The sequence below is a fragment of the Thamnophis sirtalis genome, unplaced genomic scaffold, assembly GCF_051295495.1.
Source record: "Thamnophis sirtalis isolate CommonGarterSnake01/CBP01778 unplaced genomic scaffold, rThaSir2_p1.2 scaffold_11, whole genome shotgun sequence".
NCBI lineage: Eukaryota > Metazoa > Chordata > Lepidosauria > Squamata > Natricidae > Thamnophis > Thamnophis sirtalis.
Window position 1 is genome coordinate 55854297 of NW_028261391.1, and position 13732 is coordinate 55868028.

Below are 13732 nucleotides of genomic sequence, written 5' to 3' on the forward strand. Positions count from 1 at the left end.
ATTCATATTATTTCTTTATATCATTTGTTTAATGTATTATTTAATTGATTGTATTGGGTTGTGATTAATAATACTTTAAGTTGAATCCATAAACTTCCTTGATTATATATAGGGTTAATGTCCAGAGAGAGCTTGGGCTACAACACACACTGATTCAAAATATTATTTTCTCATTCTTTCCCAGTCCATCTAACATTCATTTAGAAAGACTTTATCCTCAAAATCCTCAACTTTCTTCTTTCTACTCCTTCATTGTTCTCTCGCTGTTACATAGCTAATTTCTCTTCTATCTTTTCCCAATCCCACTTTTCTTAGAACTTCAACAAATGTCATACAAATTTCAAACTCTTCCATTTTCTACCATTCTCTTGCCTTTTAATATCATCCCAACTGTCCAACTTTTCCCTATCATTCTCTCAATCTTAGATAATAGTTCTCCATGTCATTTCTTCCTTGCTCTTCTTGTCTCTGCTTTCCCAAACCAAGGTCCATTCCAAACTTTTTCCTCCTTTTAATCTTATATAGGGAAATGGATTAAGTTACAGGAATGCAGATTCTGTCAGGATACTAGAAAGTAAACTATTTCCTAACTTTATTTGATTGAGAGTAATCCACCTTCCAAGAGAACAAATTCTTATTCACATGATATTTTCAAACAAATCCAAAAATATTTATAAGTTTTAATTCTTATGCTATGACACTGAACAAAGGAATTGGACTTAATGTCATAATTGGTCCCTTTCCAAGATTATAAATTTTATGAGTTTAATTCTTATTGTCATTTCTTCTACCACAAGCTGTTTGTAGACTACCTGTTTACAAAGTACCAGGTCCAATTCTGTCAAATCACATAATAGTTTCCATTCTGATATTGCTGTTTATTATAATGAGTGGAGGAAAAAAGCAGATTGCTGTAGCAAATATTTGGTAATGTAGAGAAAAATTAGTAGATTATGTACCATGAAAAGTGAATGGAGAAAATTTCACTGCTCCATCTCAGAATTGAGTTGTATGTTGTATGGTAATAAATATTGTGAAATGCTCTTGGGATCAAACTTGATCTATGTCATCTAATTAGGGATGAGCTACATAATATTTAACATCTAATTAATTTAAATACCTTGGGCCTTATCATCTGATATTAATTTTTTAGTAGAGGTCCTTATTGATATCAAAGAAGAGATAGTAGAATAAAAAGCCCTATAGCTAGAGGGCTACACATAAATAAGAAGCAGAAAAGAAAGAAGGAAGGAAAGAAAGAAAGAAAGAAAGAAAGAAAGAAAGAAAGAAAGAAAGAAAGAAAGAAAGAAAAGATTATACAACTCTAGGAGATAGAATTATTTAGATAATTCATATTTGATATTCTTTTCCATTTTTGTGAAAAAATATTGCTGGAACTATGTTGATAATATTTTTTTTAAAAGCAGAATTGTGTAAAAAGTAGTGTTGAATATGGAGAATTAACAAAGGTGCATTCAACACTGGAACGTACATATATAAGGACATGCACACACATATACATTTCTGCACGTATGTGTGTAGATATTTGTACGTATATGTGCCTGCCTGCCTGCCTGCCTGCCAAAACCAACCTATGATACATTGGCTCATCATTTCAGAGATATTTCCTTACCGAAAATGATAAATAGAATGGCTATGGGCAAAGAAAAAACCAGTAGGAGCAGGAGTGATTTCTGATTTCCTGTTGGCATTCCCATTGACTTTCTTTATGGAAAGCTAGTAAGGAGTTTTGGAAACAATATTCACATGATTGTGGTTGACTGCAGTGACATGGCAGAGTTAAAGCAACAACATTGTCTAATTTCAATCCTACAGGAGTTGTGTGTTATTTTGGTCACATTCTTTAAGTTAGATCATTTGAGATGCATTAATTCAAAAATTGTAGTCTTACGATGCACAATTTCAAATTGACAAACAGGAAAGGTTTAGTAATATATTAATGATATACTCTCTGTATGATTGTGTGTTTGTTTGTGTATATGTGTTGGGAGGGTCTTGAGAACTATTTTCCTACAACCTTCTCCAGCTTGGCTAACAATTGATAAAGCAGCATAATCTGATATTCTTAGTTCTCTAACTTCATCATGACAGAAAGGGTTTAAAATAGTTTATATTTTGGAAATAGATTTAGGCCAGAAATGAAGTGGTATTTTGTCTTTTAAACTCTTTTTTCAAATTATAAATCTGCAATTTAAAGAGGAAAATGCATATCATTTATATTTCCAGGTTTTCTCTATTAAACAAAGTTGTTAACAGGAATTCCCAGAGAAATTTGGGAAATCAAATTTCCTGATGTAATTATCTCCAGTAAATAGGCCAGCAGGCTTTTAAAATGTAAATTAACCAGCATAAGCTGTTTAATTACCTACTCTTTCTTTTGTATCAAACATCGAGACATACATTCTTTTCCCAATGCTTTTCAAAAACTGCTGTGGGATTTTGTATGGATTTTTAACTGGACAAACTTAGATGCTATTAAATTTTATCCAATGCTTCTATTCCTAGTATGCGTATTGCCAGATCAAGTAAATTCATTCCCACTGAACTTCATGGATTATTTATTTTGTAATACTGACTTTTGGCTACTGGTATTATTTAATCCATGCTATTACAGCCATCAATGGTGCAAGGCTACTCAGGGAGATTTTGACCTTCCTAAGGAAATATAATATCAAGTGCAAATATCCCCATCAGCTAACTGTGTTTGGAACTAAGACAAAAGACATGAAAACACAGCTAAACATTATAAGAAATGAATTAACGCTTACCTTAAGTAGAGTGTTCCTCATTACTTCAGGGGTTCAAACAGCAATGACTGTTACCTATTTTTTCAGTGTGCTACAGTTGGGATTTTTGCATTGATGAAGGGATTGACCTTGACCTAAATAGCCTGTTTCTAATTCAAGGTCTATGGTCTATAATTTTATCTTATTTCTGACTTTACCTCTGATTATTGCTGGAAAACAGGTCCTGACAGATTTAGTCTGAGATAATGTAGAACTTGCAAGTAAAACTTGAATATGCAGCACAAGATTGTACTTTGCTGTTTGCGTTGGTTCAACTTGCAAAACAGATCCAGCTTTCAGACTCTACTGGATGATAATCTTGAGAGAAGATGAAGCTTCTCTTTAGTACTATAAAATTCTCATACTACAAAAAATGTAAAGGATATTTCATTATGGCCATAATAAAATGTATTCTCTTAATCCCTCAATCACCAGAATTGTCTGTTAGCAGGTGAACTTTAGTCTGTTGGTATGTGGAGCTTTCATTACAACTTTGGAAAATAAATTTTAAAAAAGCATATTGCAATTGCATAAGATAATTTCATTTTCTTCTGTAGGAAGCCAAAATGACTATGGCCAATAACTAAAGGGAAGGAATGCGCTCATTGCAAATCCAACTGGCCAATGGTAGGTGGGACAAAGAATGGTGGGGAGGACTAGTTTATATTTCTGTTGAACATTCATGTTCTCTAGAATTGATCATACAGTAAATCTCCAAAAGTTTATGGAAAGAGGAGAAAGAAAGTAGAAGGTATCTATCAGTAATTATTCAGTAATGCTTTTGGCTGGTTGAAGTTGGCAGAGTCCTCAGCTTCATGATAACACATCGTGAAGCTGGCTGGTGGTTCCCAGGCTGAGACTCGATCAACATCAATATTATCATGAGTAATCATAGATCATCGTATAACAAGTTTCCATTCTGTTTTATATTCAGTTTTACACAGCTGAAAGTGAATTCAGGTTGAATGTGCATTTGCTTGGGAATGAAAGACAATGTCATAAGACATGTCATTTAAAAGCAGATAACAAAACATCTTCATACTACATTAATGCCCAGACTATGACACATATAGACCTAATTTTATTTAATAAATATTTAAATGTGGACATGAATTTCCCAGCAATTAGAATTAAAATAGCTTACACAAAACAAAACTTGTTAAAGGCATCATAAAAACCAACCAATTAAGAACTTGAAGACAATTGAAAATTACAACCTATGCCTGTATTCATGTTTTATTTATAATGAAAAATAATTTAGAAAAACAGTGAGAATGTATGAACCTTTACTAATCACTTAAAACACTTAACAGATGACTTTTAATGAGTTTCCGTTGGTGAATAGTTTGCATATAGACATAATCACACACTACTATTGTCTGTTTTCATTTCTGATTGTAATAAGATACCTGATTAACTTTCATGGGATTATATGATATTTCCTCTTTGAAAATTTTGGATGGATCTCTGGTATTCTTCATCCCAGGACATTATGATTCTCTTCATAATGCAATAATTATGTGACTGCTTCTTGTTTGTAGTCCAATCCTCGATAATTATGGTTCATATATAAATTAAACTCTGTTCCACTCTTGCTTATGGAAAAAAGAGGTAAATGCACTTAATCCAAGTTTATCTTCCAGTGACTACATGCATACAACCTTGAAAGTATAATTGACAACTGTATAGAGTAGTTTGCAACAATTCTGCTTTACGTTCATTCACAACTCTGATTTTTTAAGCTTACTTGTACATATATTTGCTTATTTTTACTTCACAGATTCTATGCCACTTTTCACAAAGGTTCCAGTAAAGAATTTTGAAACTTTAGATGGGCTAGAGTATACTTTCATTAAGTTTTTTTAAATGGAAAATTATGGCTGTTGCCAGTATCAAGCTTCAAAATATCTCAAGTATTGACATCCTCATTCAGAAGCTCACCTGGCCTAAGGGCTTGAAAGGAGTACGTGCAATTTGGAATCATTAACAAGAGAATGATCATAGTATTTTTATTACACTACTGTTGACACTTCTGAAAGACTTATTTTTTATTGTTACACCATCTCTTTTTGAATGAGCAACATCTAGATTTACAAATAATAAACTTGTTAAATAAACTGAGAGTTACCAAAGCATCCTATTTGAATGAATGAACATATTAACCCTATTCATATACACTCCAAATGACTCACTAAGCCTTTGGACTACACACCTTTCATATTTTCATTTCTTGATTTTACAGGTTACTTGATTCTCAGGTTTTTTTTTATTTCTAAGCTATTTATCATTAACTATCCATCACATTTTCTTAAAAATAAATTGCACTTAATCACATTTGTTATGGATTGTAGTCTTTACGACACATACAATAGGGCATCTACCCTAAAACAGCAATATAGCATTTGAATCCAGTGCTGTACGACTATTTTAGAAACAGACCACTGAAAAATTACTTTTTCTCAGATCAAATACAATGGGCCTGCTTGATAGGGAAATCTAAGAAGTTCTGAATGGGTGGCTTTTGTTGTATTCCATATTCCTCGTTCATAAAAAAATATATGTTTTTTTTTTTTACAAATAAGCCTATGATGAAAAATGGGTTTCCGTTTTACTATATGAAAAACAAAACATCACTTGAACTTTTGGTACTTTTTCAGTTACTGCATCAGCTTTTAGTTATTATAAATGAAAAATGTTTGTTTTTGGCCTTGACAGTCAACAGAAGCCCTTTTGCCATTTCTCAACATGGTGCTCAATAACTTGAGTATTATTTTACCATAAACACTTGTAGGTTCGCCACAAAACTGCATCTGGATAATAGCCAGGCAGACTGATCCCCAGAATTCCTTGTGCCAGCATTTAACTGGCAGGAAGTGCATGCATGTCTTTCCCTCCAGAGAGACTTTAAATCAGCACACTGTGCTGCAGGCAAGAAGGGAAAGAATGACTGAAACAAAGCATAGTTGTAACCCTATTATAGACCACTGCAGTGAAATGTATTCCCCTCAAGAGCCACAGAATTGTGTTATCCTGAGGCTTGTCTATTGTTCAGGAACAGGTAGAGCTTATATTCCGGTTTGGTCTTGTTCCTGATCTTGAATTATGACCTGGTCAGGTTTCTCCAGATTTTCAAGTGTGCCCAAAAGTAACCATAAAAGAAAACACAAACCCATATTATGACATGATCGTTTTCAGAATAGGGATATGCATTTTAGTACAATTGCCATGCATGTATAGGACTGTATTTACAACAAATGTATCCATATACGTGAGTACACACATACATATACACAAATACACTGAGAGGATTTTTTTGTGTGGGGAGAAGTGTTCTTTTTTTAAGAGGGTTGTCGCATATAAAATATGATAACATTTTCATAAATTCTTTATTAAAAACAACGAATGAGATTACTAGGACCCCATGGATATAAAACTGAATACTGGCTGATGGGCCACCTAATTTTACACTGGAATTATTTGGGAAGAGAAAACAGCTGTGATTTGGAAAACAAAGTAAATCAGAATTTCTACTTATAGTTTATTGTGATTCATTGCATAGTCAGACTGATATGGATTTGGTATTTTTATCCATTTATTATATGTCATTTTCCAAGGACCTACTATAAGAATTTGTTATTGTATCCTTGAAGGATGTGAACTGTTCCAAGTATAGCTACCTATTGCGATGGCTGATTGTGATTTTATCAATGGTGTTCAAGTAGTACTCCAAATGTTTTAGTATTGAATTCAAAGTGCTTGTTACTATTAGTATTATCTTTTCTCACAGCCATGTTATTGCTAAACAATCACTACAAGTTGTTCACAACAATTCTAACTGATATATTGAAAATAATTTTGCAAGAATTTTTGAGTTTTTATTTAAAAGACAATGTTAGAAATGTGCTTGACATTTGTAATATTTGGAGCAAAATACTGAAAAACAAGTCACATTAATTTTCTTAGATGCAGAGAAGACATTTCACAATTTGAAGTGGGCTTTCTCATGCAAGATTTTGGAAGATATGAATTTTAAAGAGAAGTTTTTAAAACAGGTAAGATTGATTTATACCTGCACAAAGCACAAATAATTGTTAATGGAGATCCAGCATGTTCTGATGTTGGTGCTGGAAGATTCTTTAAAGAAAATTGACATATCAATGGGCAAATTAAAATATATTAGAGCATTAGCAGGTTTCAAGATTAATAAACAGAAGATGAAGATGTTAACAAAGTTAAGATGTTAACAAAAAAGTTAAAATAGAAAACTGAACAGAATTGATGAATAAGACTGATTTAAAGATTCAGAAGAAGAAGAAGTACTTGGGTATCATTATGACAAATGTGAATTCTAGGTGATTTCAAAATAATATGTTCAGACATAGAATAGATTTTAAAAGATATGTTAGGATTGGAGAAACTACAACTGTCATTGCTGGGGAGAATTTCTGTAATAAAATGAATGTCTTGCCTAGAATGATGTTTTTGTTTCAGACAATATTTGCTTTGACAACTGATGCACCATTTAAACATTGGTAGAAGGATATATCTAAATTTAAAGTCAGAGGAAATTTGTGAGTCAGAGGAAAAATATGAGTTAAATATAAGATGGACAAAATGCAAAGGAAGAGGAGGATTGGGTTTGCCTGATTTGAAATTGTACTTAGCAACTCACTGTTTGTTTGAAAGAAAGAGTGTGTGTTACAGAAAATAGAAGGCTATTGAAGTTGAAGGACAGAAATTGAATTTGGGTGGCATGGATATTTTTGGTATGATAAAGTCAAGATTAATGTGGATTTTAAAAATATTATGCAAGATGTACCATATTGATAATACGGAATAAATATAAAGCCGTGTTGTTCCTGAAAAGATTTTTATGGATCTCAGCACAAAAACCAGAAATAATAGGCAAATACAAATGGTCAACTTATTGTGAGATTCTAGAATTTTGTCAAGGAAAATGTGAAATAAATCAAAACAAGATATAATTTGCAATGTTTTTGCTTATAAAGATATATTTGCTAAAATGTATACCTTTTATTGAAATTTGAAACAATACAGAAAAAGTAAAAATGTATCATAGACTAAATTGATTAATTTTATGCTATTAATATTAAGTTATACTATTATGGATTCAAATACACATTCAGAGAATTTTAAAGCTTAATATAAAATTGAGAAATAGTTAATAAAAATTATCTTATAAAAGATAATTGCATCATTGCCTACTGGAAACCCCTTATAGATATTTTGCATGAAACAGGAGTTATAATTTTAATATTAGACAGGATAGAAAAGAAAAAAGATATAAAAAAGTAGCTTCTGTTATAAGTAGTTGTAAGTACAATTATAAATTTACTTTCTACTTTATAGTTATGACATAACTCTTTTTTCTATAACGTATCCTTTTTTTTTTACTTTTTCCCTTTCTTGTACTTTTAGCTTTCTCTTTGATTAGTTTCTTTTCTTTTTCTTACTTTATATTAATTTGTATAATTTTTAATCTTTCTTTTAAAAAGCTTTTTAAAAACAATATTTGCAGCATACGATATTGCAAAATAAAGAAGGTGAGCATATACATTCATATACATACACATGGGCATATCTCTCTCTGCCTGCATCAAGCCTACAAATCATTTTGTGTTTGTGCATCTGTTCTCTAACTGCTTGTACATTTCTCAGCATTTTAAAGTATGCATCACATGAAAATTAGTTAAAATACTCACATACTAAAATAGTAAGATGAACAATAAACAATGAAGAAAATTCACACAAGTATACACACACACACGTATACACTATGTTTACACACATATACATATAGTAATGCAGTTCTGCTTACTTTATGTTATTACTCACTGTGACTCTCAAGCCCTTAAAAACAAATCAGAACAGATTCATAGAAAAGTTGGCCATTTTAATTCACAAAAGCAATTTAACATTGAAGAAATAGTCATTCTTGTTTTAAATGATAGTTGCCAAGTGATATTTTTTCCTTAAAGTATTTGATAAAATTGTGCTATATGACAATTTTAAAATACTGTAAGGAAAGAGAAGTAATTGTATTTGTTTTGGTTTTATCAAAAATACATATAGAATACCTTTAAAATCAAATCCAGATGCTTCTTTGTATACCCTTGCTGCATTTTTCTAATCTATATCGCCTCTAAAAGTTAACATTGAGAGCTAGTGCTAAGTGCATCCCAAATTTAGCTATCTGGCAAAAAAATGTTCATAGAAAAACAAGAACTGAAGCTGAATGATTCTTTAATGCTAAAGTTAGTTACAAGACCATAAAAAAAATCAAAGAAAGCAACAATTCATAAATAAAACAGGGTGGGTTTTTTAAATAGTATCTTTGAGACTAACATCATATGTAGCAGGGTTATAATTTGAAATATGGATTTGTTACTTCATGTAGCTGAAGAGCCAAAGGCATTAATCTCATTATCAAATAGATAAAGAAAAGAATGAACTTCTTGCGAGTGATATTGTTTGATATTATAACCTTCTGTAGTTTGAAACAGAAGAATATTCTGGCACAGAAAAAAACACTAAACATATTTCTTTGTTTCTTATGTAGTTCTAAACAGACACAGATAAATTGCTCTGCTTCTGTTACTTTATCTTCCCTTAGTGCTCTTTCAGGGATAAATGTTTTCTCCAGCTTCCTTGCATATTGCTAGGTTAAATACCAACTAAGTGATCAAGCAGCACTGCACACACACAAACACACCACAAACACCGTTTTCTGATTATCTATATTCACTTAAAGAGATTTATGTTGACAGAACAAATGAAACAGATTGAAGACAATTAAGATAATGCTGTTGGCCAAATTCTTGGGGGCAAGTGTGTCGATGAGCTGCCTCTGATGCTAAAGGGGCTTTTAAAAATAAGTCCTGCCTTTTTCTAAACTTTTAAGTCATGCACCTGAATCCAAGAGCTGGTCTTTTACAGAAAGTAAGAAATGTTATTATTTTTGTATTGCTTTTACTTCTTGTAATAAAGGCAAATTACAAGAAATGCAGTGAGAGGCTTAAAGGGTAAAATTATCATTGCAACTAGTGGATGAAGAATTTGCCTCAGAACTCCTTCTTTTGCAAAATTTGAGTAAACTGTGAAATGCTGTCCTTACACCCTAAATAAGCAATTTGTTCTTTAAGGCCCTGGGTAAAATTCTCAGCTTTTAAAGATGGATTCAATTCTCCTCTAATCCTCACTTCAGGTCTCTCTAAAGCATGGATGCAGGAAGCAGCTGTTCTTTAAAAAGAGATATGAGAAGCTACCTTCAACAGGATGGAAATAACTGAAATCCTAAAATAATATTAGCCATAGCAGAGGTTGTGACAGTGATGTCTGCGTGTGATGGTTGGTGTTGTGGCTGTAAGAGTAAGAATTTCACAATGTGAATTCTTCTTTCAGAAAAATTATCTAACTCCCCAATGCCAGGCAAAGGGGGTTGTTGTTTATTGGCTATTAACAAGAGGAACGTGAAATCAAGAGATGATGCAGATTTTTGAAATCAGAAATGAATAAAAATATCAAACTCTTTCTGGAGAACAGCATTTTTAATTGGCTCAGAGAAAGATACCTACAAAGAATGAAGAATATTTTTCTTCTGAAAACTGTTGCGTGCATGATCTGAAAGTTATTCAAGAAACCAAATAAATAAATATAACTGAAATGAGAGGAAATGCTCTGAACAAAAATAGCTAATGAAGCTTTGAAAACCACATAGAAGAGCACTGTGTGAACTGAATTTTTAAAATAAGGGTTTTGGTAGTGTTAACAATATAGAATATGTCCTGTGTTGTGATAAATAAAACATACTTGACTTATAAGTAATAGTGTTATAACTGAACTCTAGCTCTAAACAGTTTTACTTTCTAGCTATTAACCCTTTCAAACATTACTTTAAAATGATATTATTCCTGGGTTTTATTTTTAATAAAAGCTTTGGTCTAACCTTCATATATGCATACAAAACACTTACAAATTGTGCTCTGTAGCTTAGACTTGCAGAACTATAAACAAATTGTAAGAAGTGTATTTTATCCAGCCCCAAATACTTGGCTATTCTACAACACACTATCTCCAAATGAGGTATTCATTCTAGGTTATACTTTACTGCCACCTTCTGTTTCAGTGTCCTTTAACTAATAAGTCAATTGAAAATAAAACATAGAAGGAAAGGCTTTAGGATTCATATATTTAGTTCCAATTAGGATGTGCTTATGTGTTACTAAAAATACAATTCTCTTTGAGCTTTTTGAATAAATTGTGGCACAAGCTGCATTCTGATGAAAGCAAAAAATTGAACTCAAGAATTCTATGGCTATTTCATTCATTCTTTAATTCAGACCAAAAAAATTAATGTTGATACAAAGAAGAAAAAAATGTATAACCAATATTTACAAAACAAATGTCCATAGGCCCATCAAATCTTCCTTTTTTAAAAAAAATGTCAAAGAGCAACATAATACCAAATGAAAAAGAAGGGGGGAAAATATAATACGAAGGTGTCTAAAGTAACAGCTACAGCAAATTTCCTGGAAAATGAAAACTTTTGATAACAAGCATCTGTCAAACTGTCCGTGGACATTAATAAAAGATTTGCTCAAGTGTCTGATGATATAGTAAAATACGTTGTCTTAGGAACTTGGAAACATGTACAATATACAATTTTGAAACAATTTCTCTGGGTTGGCATTTGAAAAATAGAAGCAAGGCTGACAGATTTCTGACATTTAAATGGTATTTTGTTTAAAAATTCATAATTGCATTTCTCAGCTATTACTCTTGTGAAAAATGCAAACCAATAATAGTACTCCAAAAAATTTTTGCCTCACGCACCCAAAAATATGTTTTGTCACTATAGTATTCACTTGTTTTTTTCATTTTCTAAAAATTCTCTTAAATCCCTTCTATCATAAAAAGCTGCTTCTCAGTTATATTTACATAGTTTTTATGAGCCTAAAATGACCACAAACAGTACATAAAAATTAGGCCTAGACCACTTTTTGATGGCACATATGGATTTTTGAAATAATATCATGAAAGCTCTCCTAATTGGCAGCCACTGTTTATAAAGTTGATTGCTATGATAAGGTTTAGCCAACAAAGATATATTATTTTCAGATTTTTCCTCTAGAATCGATGATGTTTTTTATCAGTTAAATTATCACATCCTTTTTCTTCTTAATGAGAATATTTCCAGGTATAGCACAAACCTCTGTTTTCTAAGAATGCCTCAGGTGCTTACACTGGATCTATATGAATATTTGAACATAAAAATGATGCTAGAGACTTTGGTCGGTATTATATTTACATATTTTAATGATTAAATATATAGTTATGGTACATGATTTTATTTTTTCCCTACAATTAATGTTATCGTTAAATATGCACTCATATGGTTATTTTGGTTACTCACTAAAATGAACTACATGTATAGAATGCATAAACATTATATGATGATATCATATTTGGTATATTAGATCAAGATAAATGAGTACTATGATATCTTTGCTAAAGTATTTTATAATGTGGGAATATTTAATTATGTTAATTATGAAAAATCTCAACTTATTAAAAACTGTAGTGGCTTAATGATGCTGGGGATGGTATCTGCTCTGGCAGTTTGAATCCTATCACTGCTTGGCAGGGCAAGCCCCTGTCACTTACCTCAGCTTCTGCCAGCTAACAGTTTGAAAGCATGTTCTATGCAAGTAGATAAATAGGTACCACTTCAGTGGAAGACAAGCTAGTACTCTGTGCAAACAGTCAGATTCTTCATGGTTCTGAACATTGCCAGTTATGGTACCCATTTGCAGGGAAGCTCCAGAAAGGGAGGGAACTTTGGTTGAAGCTGCAGGTAAGATCTTTCTGTCTGGTGCAAAGCCATTCTCCCTCCTGTGGTCCACCTTGACAAGCATTGTAAACATTTACTACAACAGGGCTAGTAGCTTGGCAAGCCAAACTACTATCTGCAATTGCATTGTGATCTCCTCAATGTAGAAATCCTCAATCCCAGAATTCTTTCAGCATGACATTCTGGGATTTGAAACCATGCATTTGTAGATTTCCTAAGTTGAAGAAGGTTATCATAGCCTTTGAATATATGTTGCATGATTATTACATAATAGTATACCTAGTATACCTACTATTGAAAGAATCTACATTATAACATTGTGTATATATACAGGATACAATGTTATATTTGATGTTATATTTGAAGTTATAATATAACTAGTTTATAGCTATAGATAAAACAGATCTATTGATCTATCAATCTATTATCTATATCTATCTATAATCTATCTCTCCATCTCTCCATCTGTATCTTTCTCACAGGCTATGTCCAATAACTCTAATTCTAAGAAACTAAATTCAGCAATAATTTCTCCTCTTCCTCTTTCTCTATCACTCTATATAAGGAAAGTTAGTCTAATGACTACCACAGTGACAGTGACTACCCACAGTCAGTGGCCAAGGCTGAGAAGGAATCAGTGCCTTGGTCCAGCACTATGTAATATCAATCTTATGAGTTTTTTTAACTGTATTAACTAGATCAATTAGATTACTTATTCACTTTGAGGAGAAGAAATAGAAATGCAGTGGAATATTGAGATTTTTTTTAAATATACATACTGACATCCTGCCAAACTTCCAAAGTAATCTGACATTACTTTTTGAAAATTCTCTGACTCAAGTCTTGGCAAACTGCCAGAACAATAGAGCAGTACAGCTGCAGAACAGCCGCCAAAGAGGATGCCTTTCTATCTGATTTTATTCTTCATACTTGGCCCATTGAAGGTGTCAACAAGAGGTCATTCAGTTGTAGGAATCACTAACAGACCATAAAGAATTAGGGTTATCTTCAAGATATGAGGTTAAACTTAAATCTATGTTTTCATAAAAAAACT